This window comes from Mustela lutreola, chromosome 8 (assembly GCF_030435805.1).
Source record: "Mustela lutreola isolate mMusLut2 chromosome 8, mMusLut2.pri, whole genome shotgun sequence".
Classification (NCBI taxonomy): Eukaryota; Metazoa; Chordata; class Mammalia; order Carnivora; family Mustelidae; genus Mustela; species Mustela lutreola.
The window spans coordinates 15,975,102-15,986,086 of NC_081297.1; the positions used below are offsets into that span (position 1 = coordinate 15,975,102).

The window sequence follows — 10,985 nt, forward strand, 5'->3', positions numbered from 1 at the left end:
CTCACTTCTGGGCCACTCTCATTGCACAACAACACACTAGTTTGCAGCAAGAAATGTCTCATTTGATCTGTTTCATTTATGCATGTAGTCAGGGGATGTCCCCACCACCATAGCGAATGAGCCTGGGTGACAGGTATGGTAAATAACACATCCTCTAAAAATGCCGTCTTTCTGTACAATGTATTTTTATCTACTTTGATAGGTCATTTTCACTTTGGGCATTAGAAAACACCCTTTAGAGTTAATTCTAACGAACTTAAAGATCACCATTTTCCAGCATGACCTGTGCCATCAGAGTTCTGATCTATTTTATAGAAGGGTAGTGACTTTTTCCAGCAAGAAGCCACAGGCTTTTCACAGATACCCAATGTTGCTTAAATGGGATTTTTTATAGCCCCATGTGAGAGATCATAAATACACATAAAAGCTCAGACACATCCAGGTAGTAAATCAAGCACATCTCAAAAAAAAAAAAAATCTAGAAACATTTTTAAGGGGGGAGGCAGATATGGGAATAAAATATGTATAGAACTAGCTAGCATTTACTGAGCGTATTCACTCTGTTAGCACTTTACACACATCATGACATTGAATCTTCACAATAGCCCAATGGGGAGGGCACAATTATTTCCCACACTTCACAGATAAGGAAACTGAGGCATAGAGAGTTCATGTTAGGTAAACCAAGGCAGATGTAGGATATTAACCAAGATAGTTTGGCTCTGTAGTCCATGTTCTTTTTTCTTTTTCTTTTTTTAAGATTTTATTTATTTATGTGAGAGACAGAGAGAGAGAGGAGGACAGGGAAGAGAGAGGAACAAGTGGACATGAGGATCGGGAATGGATCCCAGGACCCTGAGATCACAACTAGAGCCTCCGAAACCAAGAGCCAGATGCCCAACCGACTGAGTCACCTAGGCACCCCAGTCCAAACTCTTAATAACAATGGGGAGAAATATAACTTACGAAATGAGGGAGAAAAGGAGTAGCTGAGAATTTTAAGAGTAAAGCCCTAAATATAAGCCTCGATGTCTCTTTTTATCTAAAAGCCTAGAGGTACAAACAGTGAAATGCACTTAAAACAGATTCCAAAATGTAGGTTTTGTTAGCCATTTCCTGGGCCCTGTGAGGCCGTATGCCTTCATAAGATTAACATAGTTAAGTCATTATAGGAAGGTGCATTTAATTTGAGGGCTCCTTGAGGAAACCACATGGGAAAGATATAAAGAAACACACGTTTCTTCTCCAGGGGCTCATAATTCCGTGGAGGAGATGTTCACATATGCCTCTGGTGAGAACAAGGACAGCAGTAGCCGCCGTTAAAATCAAGAGGGTACAATGCTTGAAGAGCAAGGGCTTTCTTGGGGGCTTTATGTCGTTGTTTCTAATCCAATGCACTTTAAAGATCGAGTGAGAATGGCAATGCCTCCAACAAAGGCACCAGCTAAGTTCTCCGGATCCGCACTGGCCAGACCTATGAAATGTAAGAGTAACAAGTCTAAATATCACCATTTACAGTGGCTGTGACTAAACCCTCATAAATCCGACACATGAGTTTTTTCCTGAAGATCAAAGATAGTAGCTATGTTTTTCTCACCCCCTCCTGTCCAACCAGACCTGAGAGGTCTGAGGCTGGACCCTTGGTTCCTGGACTTGTTTTGAAAGCATAAAGCAGAACCGTAGTTAGATTAGTTGCATTATTAACTTAGCGCCATGTTCTGTTTTGTTCCCTACTTAATTATGTTTTATGCACCCCTTAGCCCCATGCTCAGTCAATCATTAACGCTGCCTTTTTCACCCCTACTCCCTGTTTACCCACTGATTGGGGAAACCTAATGGGGACTGGATAGTAACATTTGTTTTGAAATTATCTGATGTACCTGATTGTACCAGGTCCCGAATGCCACCTCATTTTCTGGAAGAATGCATACCTCCAGATTGTTTCAAGCCCCCCACCTCAAGGTTTCAAGAAACCCCTTACTCTCCTCTCGTCTAATCAACTTCTTCTCTAAACATAGATAAGTTGTCCCTGGGCTTAGCAGGGAAAGGCAGTTGGGAAAGCATTTTGGAATGCTTTCTTATGGGCTGCTCTTCCAACAATAAAGCCTCCTTTGCCTCGAAATTGGTGTCTCAGACATAAGCTTGCGGCGTGTCAGGTGCACAGACTAACCTGAGTCCTGTAACAGGTCCATCACACGGGTGAGTGTTTCGGCAACCGTTGCGTGAATGTGCTTGGAATGCTGTGGTTACAACTCCTGGAAAGTCATCACAGCTTTCCCCAGGTCCAGACTGTTAGATAGGGATTTTGATCTCCTAACCAAACACAGGATCACAAGAGAAATATGGCCTTTCAGAAACTTGAGCTTGGAAGGAATCCCGTTCATTCAACAGAAATGTCAACAGCCCACCAAGGGCCAGCCTTAGGGATATACTGATAAGCAATATGGCCGGTTCCCATCAGGGATGTGCTGCGGCTGGTCTGTTACACTTGTAGGAACCTTACAAGCTGGTAGCCGGCATGTTGGTAGCTTGTGAGTATTTGACCACAGAGATGGGCCAACTCCGAGGGCTGGTTGTTTAACATTTAGTAGCATGTTAGTGATTTCTATGCTGGCAAGACTTACACTCTAGTGGGAAAGGAATTTGTTGGATGGCCAAAACATATAGAATAATGTATAGCATAACATTATTAGAAGTGGGATGAGCAGCAGAAAAGCTGATGTACAGTGTGCAGTGAGAGTGATGGCCAGGGGATCTGGCTTATCTCAGGGCTGCTTAGAAGTAAAACTCAGCTACATTCCTTCTTAAAATCAGCTATATTCTTTCATAGTGTGTTCTCAGCACTGATATGTATCCCACTTCTAAACCCATTTTGTATCACCCTTGTGAAATAAATATGCTACCTGGTATTATGAGCAGGGTGTGGTTTAGGAAGACATTTGAACTCAGAGTACAGCTCCCATACTTGCCAGGTGGTTTGTCTCTACATAAGGCACCGAATCTTACTGTGTGTTACTCAGTGTTTTTCATTTGCAAACACGGGATACTGACTGCTGATACCAGAAATGAGAGAGGGACATCACTACAGATTCTATGGACATTGAAGGAATACTGTGAATAATCCTAAATGCTATGCCCACAAATTTAATATCCTAGAGGACATGGACCAATTCTTGAAAGATGTAATTTGCCAAGACTCAAACAAGAAGGATTAGACATCTAAGCAGAGCTATATCTATTGAAGAAACTAAGTCAATAACTAATAACCTTCCAAAACAAGTCCAAACACTTAAGGGAAAAATTATACTAGCTGTCTACAATCTCTCTCAGAGCATGGACACAGAGGGAATATTTTCCAATTCATTAGTGAGACCAGCATTATCCTAATACCAAAATGAGACAGACATAACAAGAAAAAGCAATGTACAGACAAATCTCTCATTAACATAGATGCAAAAATCTTCAAAAAAATATTAGAAAATCAAATCCAACAATGTATAAAAATAAATATACACTGTGACTGAGTAGAATTTATCCTTGGTATACAAGGCTGGTTCAACATTTCAAAATCAATTAAGGTAATCCATCCAATCAGGCTGACAAGGAAAAAAATCACATGACCATACCAACAGATAAAGAAAAAGCAATTCAGAAAATCCAAAAGCCATTCATGATAAAAACTTTCATGAACTAGGAATAGAGGAGAACTTTCTTAATGTGATAAAGGAGATCTACAAAAACCAACAACTAACATTATACTTAATGGTGAGAAATGAGAAGCTTTCCCACTAAGGTGGGAACAAGGCAAGGATGTCCCCTCTTACCACTGCTTTTCAACATCTTATTGGAAGTCCTAGCTAATGTGATAAGACAAGAGGAGGAAATAAAAGATCAGGAAGAAAGAAAAAAAAAACTGTCTTTGTTTACAGATGACATGATTGTCCATGAAGAAAATTCAAAAAAAAAAAAAAAGAGAGAGAGAGAGAGAAAAGAAAGAAAAAGACAAAGGATCTCCTGGAACTAATAGGTGAAAAGTTGCATGATATAATTTACAAAAGTCAGCTGTTTTCCTATCTATTAACAATTAACAAGTGGAATTTAAAATAAAACAAAAAACACTATTATTTACATTAGCTCTCCCCAAATAAAATATTTAGGCATAAATTTAACAAAATATATAGAAGATCTCTATGAAGAAAGCTATAAATCTTCATCAAATAAAATAAAAAGAAGAACCACATAAATGCAGATATATTCCATGCTCCTGGATAAGAAAACTCAATAATGTCAAAATGTCCGTTCTTCCCAACTTGATCTATGCATTCAACCCCAATAAAAATCCCAGCAATTTAGTTTGCAGGTATTTGAAACAAAAATCAAAAGTTTCTATGGAAAGACAACAGACCTAGTACAGCCAACACAATAATGAAGGAAAAGAACAAAGCTGGAGGGCTGACATCACCCAACTTCTAGAATTACTATAAAGCTATGGTACTCAGCACGCCTAGGTGGCTCAGAGGGTTAAGCGTCTGCCTTTGGCTCAGGTCATGATTCCAGGGTCCTTGGATTGAGTACCACATAAGGCTCCTTGCTCAGTGGAAAGCCTGCTTCTTCCTCTGCTGGCTGCTCTCTGTGTTTGTACTCTCTCTCTGTCTCTTTCTCTCTGACAAATAAATAAATAAAATCTTAAAAAAAAAAAAAAGCTAACGTACTCTAGACTATATGGTATTGAAGAAGAATAAATAAGCAGACCAATGGAACAGAATAGAGAGCCCAGAAATGGAACCAAATAAATAAAGTCAACTGATCTTTGACAAAGGAGGAAAAACAAAACAATGGGTCAAAGACAGTCTCTTCAATACATGGTGCAGGAACAAGTGGACAAACACATGTGAAAAAATGAATCTAGATGTGGACCTTAAACCGTTCACAAAAATTAACTCAAAATGGATCATAGACCTAAATATAAATTGCAAAACTATACGATCCATAGAAGGTAATATGGGAAAACCCTTCAATGACCCTGAGTAAGTTAGTGACTAGATATAACTCAAAAGGCACAATCCATTCAAGAAACAGTTAATAAGCTGAAGTTCATTAAAATTAAAAAACTTGTGCTCTGCAAAAGACAATGTTGAGAAAATTAAGAAGACAAGCCACAGACTGGGGGAAAAAAATTTGCAAAAGATACATCTGATGAAGGAGTGTTAGAAAAAAACATAAAAACAATGCTTAAAACTAAACCGTAAGAAAACGAACAACCCGATTAAAAAAAAGGGGCCAAAGTCTGTCATGGACCCCTCACCAAAGACTATATACAGAACACAAACAAGCCTATGGGAAGATTCTCCACACCATGTCATGAGGGAAATGCAAATGAGAGCAATAAAGAGATACTAGACACCCCTCTTAGAATGGCCAAAATCCAGAATACTGACAACATCCAGTGCTGACGAGGATGTGAGGCAACAGGACATCTCATTCACTGCTGGTAGGAATGCAAAACTGTGCAGCTACTTTGGATGATTGTTTGGCAGTTTCTGAACAAAACTAAACATATTTTTCCTATATGACTCAGCAATCGCTGTCCTTGGTTTTTACCCCCAGGAGTCAAACATTTATGTCTACACAAAAACCTGCCCATGAATATTTATAGCAGCCTTATTCACAATTGACAAAACATGGAAGCAACCAAGATGTTCCTCATTTGGTGACTGGATTAATAAACTACGACCCGCGGAATCCAGAAAATGAAATATTGCTCCGTGCTAAGAAGAAATGAGCTAACAAACCATGAAAAGACACGGAGGAGCCTGAACTACATATTATTAAGTGCGTACTCTGAAAAGGTTACATACTGTATGATTCCAAATATATGCTATTCTAGAAAATGCAAAACTATAGAGATATCCAAAAAAAGACCAGTGATGGCAGGGATGGGGTAGGAGAAGAGATGAGTAGGTGACAATATTTAGAAGAATAGTAGAAGACAATATTTAGGGCAATAACACTAGTCTATCCAATACTCTAATGATGGATACATGTCATTATAGATTTGTCCAAACCTATAGAATATACAACACCAAGAGTGAACCCTTACATAAACCATGGACTTGGGTGCCTGTGTTGTTAATGATGTGTCCATGTAGGTCGATCAATTGTAATAAATGTAGTGCTCTGATCAGAGGTGTAATAGAAGAGGCTGTGTATGTGAGGGGGTAGGGGACATATGGGAAATATATGTACCTTCTTTTAGTTTTGTTGTGAATCTAAAACCGCTCTAAAAGCTGGAGTCTTAAAAAGAAAATACAGGATAACGATGACATTTTGCAGCATTGTCAAGACTAGAGGCGGTGGGCATGTGTTAAGTGACTAAAGACACATCATAAATGCTCAAGAAGTGATGGCTAGTGTTATTTCTATCATTTTAATTTGAGCCCTTGTTTTTATTCAGACTTCTAAATTTCAAATTCCTTGAGAAAAGGCACTATATTTTATTTCCCGCATACGCTAGAAGTGGATGCGTGATAAATGAGAAAAGTTTATCGAATTAATTTATTGTTAATTGAATTTAATTGCCCCTAAAAGTCTATTTGCAGAGTTAAAAAAAAAAAAAAAGTATTTCAATTCAAAATGTGGACTAGACACAGCTTTGCTGTACCGGGATCAAAGACAACATTTGTTTTAAAATTAAAATAAGGCAAAATGTCGACAGGTTAAAACTGTATTTAATTTTTCAATTAAGATAACGCCAACTACTGCACCATAATTACTGAACCATACTTCCTCACTATGACCCCAGTAATAATGATCTGTTGTTTCATTGGAGAGATTTTCGAAGAAAAGTGCTGGGCTGGGCAATGTAATAATGATCTGTTGTTTCATTGGAGAGATTTTCGAAGAAAAGTGCTGGGCTGGGTCGTTCCCCTCCCCCCATATCCCTTGTTTCCATTCCCCATATTTTGTCTAAGCTTTTTCTAAATGGCGGAGGAGACAGATTTTATGGAGTCCTACGAGATTTCAGAGCTGCAAGGGATCTTTGCAATCAAGCTTCATTTTATTTTATTTTTTTAAGATTTTATTTATTTATCTGACAGAGAGATCACAAGTAGGCAGAGAGGTGAGGGGGGGGCAGGCTCCCTGCTGAGCAGAGAGCCTGATGAGGGACTCCATCCCAAGACCCTGAGATCATGACTGAAGCCCAAGGCAGAGTCTTAACCCACTGAGAGTTAACCGAGGCATCCCCAAGCTTTATTTTACAGGTAACTGTGATTAAAAAAAAAAAAAAAAAAAAGGATAAAGAACCAAAGGCCACAGAGTGAGGGAGATTTTTGGAATGGAATCAAGACTACTTTTTTCTATTAAAAAAAAAAAAAACTCTATAAGGGAAGCTAGAAAAATATGAGTTATAAAAATAGGCCCATGAAACCTCTGTGGAAAAGAAAAGAAAACAGAAAACATCTCCCTGCTGGGGCTGAAATCTTAGAAGCAGTAAAATATGAAAAACTGAAAAACATGGCAAAGGAGAAATAAGAAGAACGAAGAAACCATCAGGTTGAATGTGAAATTGGGGGTGTGTGTGGGGGGTTGTTGTTTTCTTCAGAATGCATGCGGATGACCCACTTTGAAGCAATGGGCATTATGCCTTCTTTCAAGTTGCCCTTTTTTTTTTTTTTTTTTTTTTTTTTTAACTTTTCAGACATTTTGGTTCTAATCGCGCTGTTCCTCTGGTGCTTGAAAACCAAATCAAATGCCGAATGCGTCCCCACATTTAGATATGCGGACGTTGATAAGGTTCCCTAGTGGAGTATGGTTTTTCCTTGTTCCGTTGCTTAACTGCTTTTTTTTTTTTTTCTTTAATCCTTTCCGATCTAAGTCTACCGATTATATATTTCTAAGCAATTAATTTTTTGGCCGGGGCGCGCAATCCACAGGTGCGGATGACTGACAGCGCGCTGATAGGCTCCATCTGTTGGCGGCTGATAATGGGCTCCTGGGGGCTCGCGGGTGCTGTCGTAGCGCACAGAAAAGCGCGCAGCCTAATCTATTTGCAGGCAGGCGGAAAGGCCCTGCAGCTCGCATTGTTATTCAGCAGGAACAATTGGTTACAGACGGCACTTTGAGAGGCACAGTGGGGAGGTCTGCGGAGGGGAGGGGGCGGTGTTCCCACAGTGCGTGATGCTCTTTCCAAGCCCACGGTGACTTTCCTCCTGGGGGGGGGGGTGGGATGGGGGGAAAAGGTGGGACCGGAGAGATGGAATTTTGTCCTGTTTTAGGGGGAGGGATCTGTCATTCATTCCTGACTGTCCTTGGCTTCACCCTTTATAAAAGAAAGGTGAGTTGGTAATTATGATTTAGTTGGGGTGTAAGTAAATGGATACCGAAGTGGTAGGGCTGGGGGCAGAACTTTTGGAATGCAAATTAAAAATTTTAAAAAAAAAAAAAAAAGCGTGGTTGTTTTATTTACGTACCGAAGAGCCCATGACACTCCGCTTAAACAGGTGAGTTGGGTATGCGTTTTAGGGTGGTTGGAGGGGCCATACAATTTTGAATGCTTGAACCCTAAAATAGATTATCTATAGGATATAGATATTCTATAGGCTATAGACAAGCGGGACAAAGATTTTCGAACCAGAAATATCTTTAACGTTGTCTTAAATTATTTGTAAGTAGCAAATATCTCAGATTTAGGTATATGGTTGATGTGCCCAATTTGGGGGGGAATATCGGAAGATCTGAAAAACAAAGAGTCTTGTGCCTTTCTTGTCTCGTGACTTTGTTCCCTAAGAGGCTACTTGGGGATGATTTAGCTTCATCTGGGTGTATCGCCCCGCCCTTGCGGAAAGGAACAGGAATATTGAAGCAGACAGGTCTACTTTGATGATCCCATTGGAATTGTTTTTTTTAAAAAACCCACCATGATGTAGGAAATGGAATCCCCCCCCCCTTTAATTTTATCCGCACCCTGCTATCACTCTCTTCTCCCTTCTCTTTGGAACTCAGGAAATATAAGACCTCTTAAAGGAGACATGTGCATCCAGAACCTTCTGGAACCAGCAGGACCCCTCAGACTCCCTAGTATCACTTAGGCTCACCGACTTGCATCCAACCTCCTCCCTGGGAGATTTTATCTACTTCAGAACACAATCTGTATGGACATCTGAGAATTCCTAATGGGTAAGGAATTTAAATGCATATTTGCTAATAATAATCATATAAAATGCCTTGTTAACCTCTCTCACAGCTAAAGATGAATATATTTCGGTAAATGCTTCTTTTCTACTTTTAGACTCAGGACAAACAGGCCTCTACTGTAAACATCAGAGGTGATATTAACAGAACAATTAAGTCTGTGTAAACAGCACCAACACGTCTGGACTTTAAGTGATAAAAACAGATTCAAGATTCAATCGGCCCCATTCATCCAAGGCTGTAGGATAGTGGGGGCAAGTTTTGGGGATGACACAGTGTTAAATAACTAATTTATATTTATAATGGAATATTTGCATTTTTATGGTCATGATCATTGACAAGATTCCAGGTATTGGAAATACCGCTTTAAAAAAAATTTCTATGTCTCAGTTTAATTTTTGGTTCTCCGTGTCCAGTTCTGTTCTCGGCAGGAAATGTAATCTAGCATCTCTGAGATGTTTCTTCTATTGAATCCAGCATTTTTCTTTCCTCCTTCTCTATCTACATCTTATTTCATTCACTGTTCTGTGTTCCCATCCATGGTTTAATTGTGTAATTCTCACACACAGGTGGAAGTCCTGCTCCCATCACACCTGTTCACAGAGGGCGGAGAGAGGGAGACATCTGGGTCCAGGAGAACTTTTTGTATCAGTGCAGAGGGACTGTCCCTAGTCACATGTCGTCTATTATAGACGGAGATCATTCTGTCTGAGGTTCTGCCCTGACCTCGCCTTGGAGCCTGTGGCAAACTCAAAGTTGTCAGTGGATACAACATTGCCCTCCAACCCCCTCACTGACATCTGTGTAAGATGCCAGCTCTCAGAGAAGGAGCTGAAGAGACGCTATCTCTCTCACTAGTTTCCTCAACTGGTTGAGCACTTTGCCTCCTATCTCCTGTCCCCACAACAATTGGAGGGTGTTGGGTGGAAGAGAGGTTTTCTTCCATAAAATCCCCCTCTTTTCTTTCAGGTTTTCTGGTCTTGTGCCTAAAGTGTCCACTTACAAGCTGAAGTGTGTAGAACAGTCTCTACAACCTGGGTGTTCTCTGGTTTAGCTGTCAAGTGGGGAGTGTCCACACGTGGCGGGAAGAGAAAAGCCACCCCTTCCCGTGTTCCTTCAGAATAGGTAGCATTGTTAATTTATGCTATTGAGGGTTAAAAGCATGAGGCCCAATATTGGGATAAAATATATTAACACGTATTTTGACAACACACATACTTTATAATCTGAATTCCAAAAGTAGAGTGAAAAATATAAGGACAATGAAAAAAACAGGCATATCTGTTTAGAGATGCAATGTAAAGGTAGAGTTTTATAACGTTCTCATGGAAACCAGGGATGCCTGGACGGCTCAGTCGGTTAAGCCTTTGACTTTGGCTCAGATCATGATTTCAGGGTCCTAGGATCCATCCCAAGTGAAGTCAGGCTCCCCACATCAGAGGGAGTCTGCTTGTCCCTCTTCTTCAACCCCTCCCCCTGCTTGTGCTCTTCCTCTCTCTCCCAAATAAATAAATAATGTCTTTAAAAAACCAGAAACCAAACATGAGTTGTTACATAGCTTTGATCACAGCGCATTTATGGTTGGTTCCTATTGGGAGAAAATTAGCCTGTTTGGGATTAACTACTACACGTGAAACTCAAAAACGGCCCATAGTAAAGGAACACTGAAGGAAAGGGACTGAAAACAGGCTGGTATGTCCCCAGCTAGATGACCCAGTAAGGAAAAAACTGCCCCAAAGCAGTTAGGAACATGGGAGGAGTCAGGAAAGGAAACATATAAAGGTTATTTTCCT

The 10,985-nt window shown here is 40.1% G+C and overlaps 1 long non-coding RNA gene across 1 annotated transcript; it reads left to right on the forward strand.

The window, feature by feature from the left end:
- The first annotated feature begins 8,246 nt into the window (after positions 1-8,246).
- On the forward strand, positions 8,247-10,719 carry LOC131838147 (uncharacterized). Its single transcript, XR_009356494.1, has 3 exons — positions 8,247-8,335; positions 9,004-9,177; positions 9,762-10,719. It is a non-coding gene; the product is annotated as an uncharacterized LOC131838147 (long non-coding RNA).
- Positions 10,720-10,985: the final 266 nt, after the last annotated feature.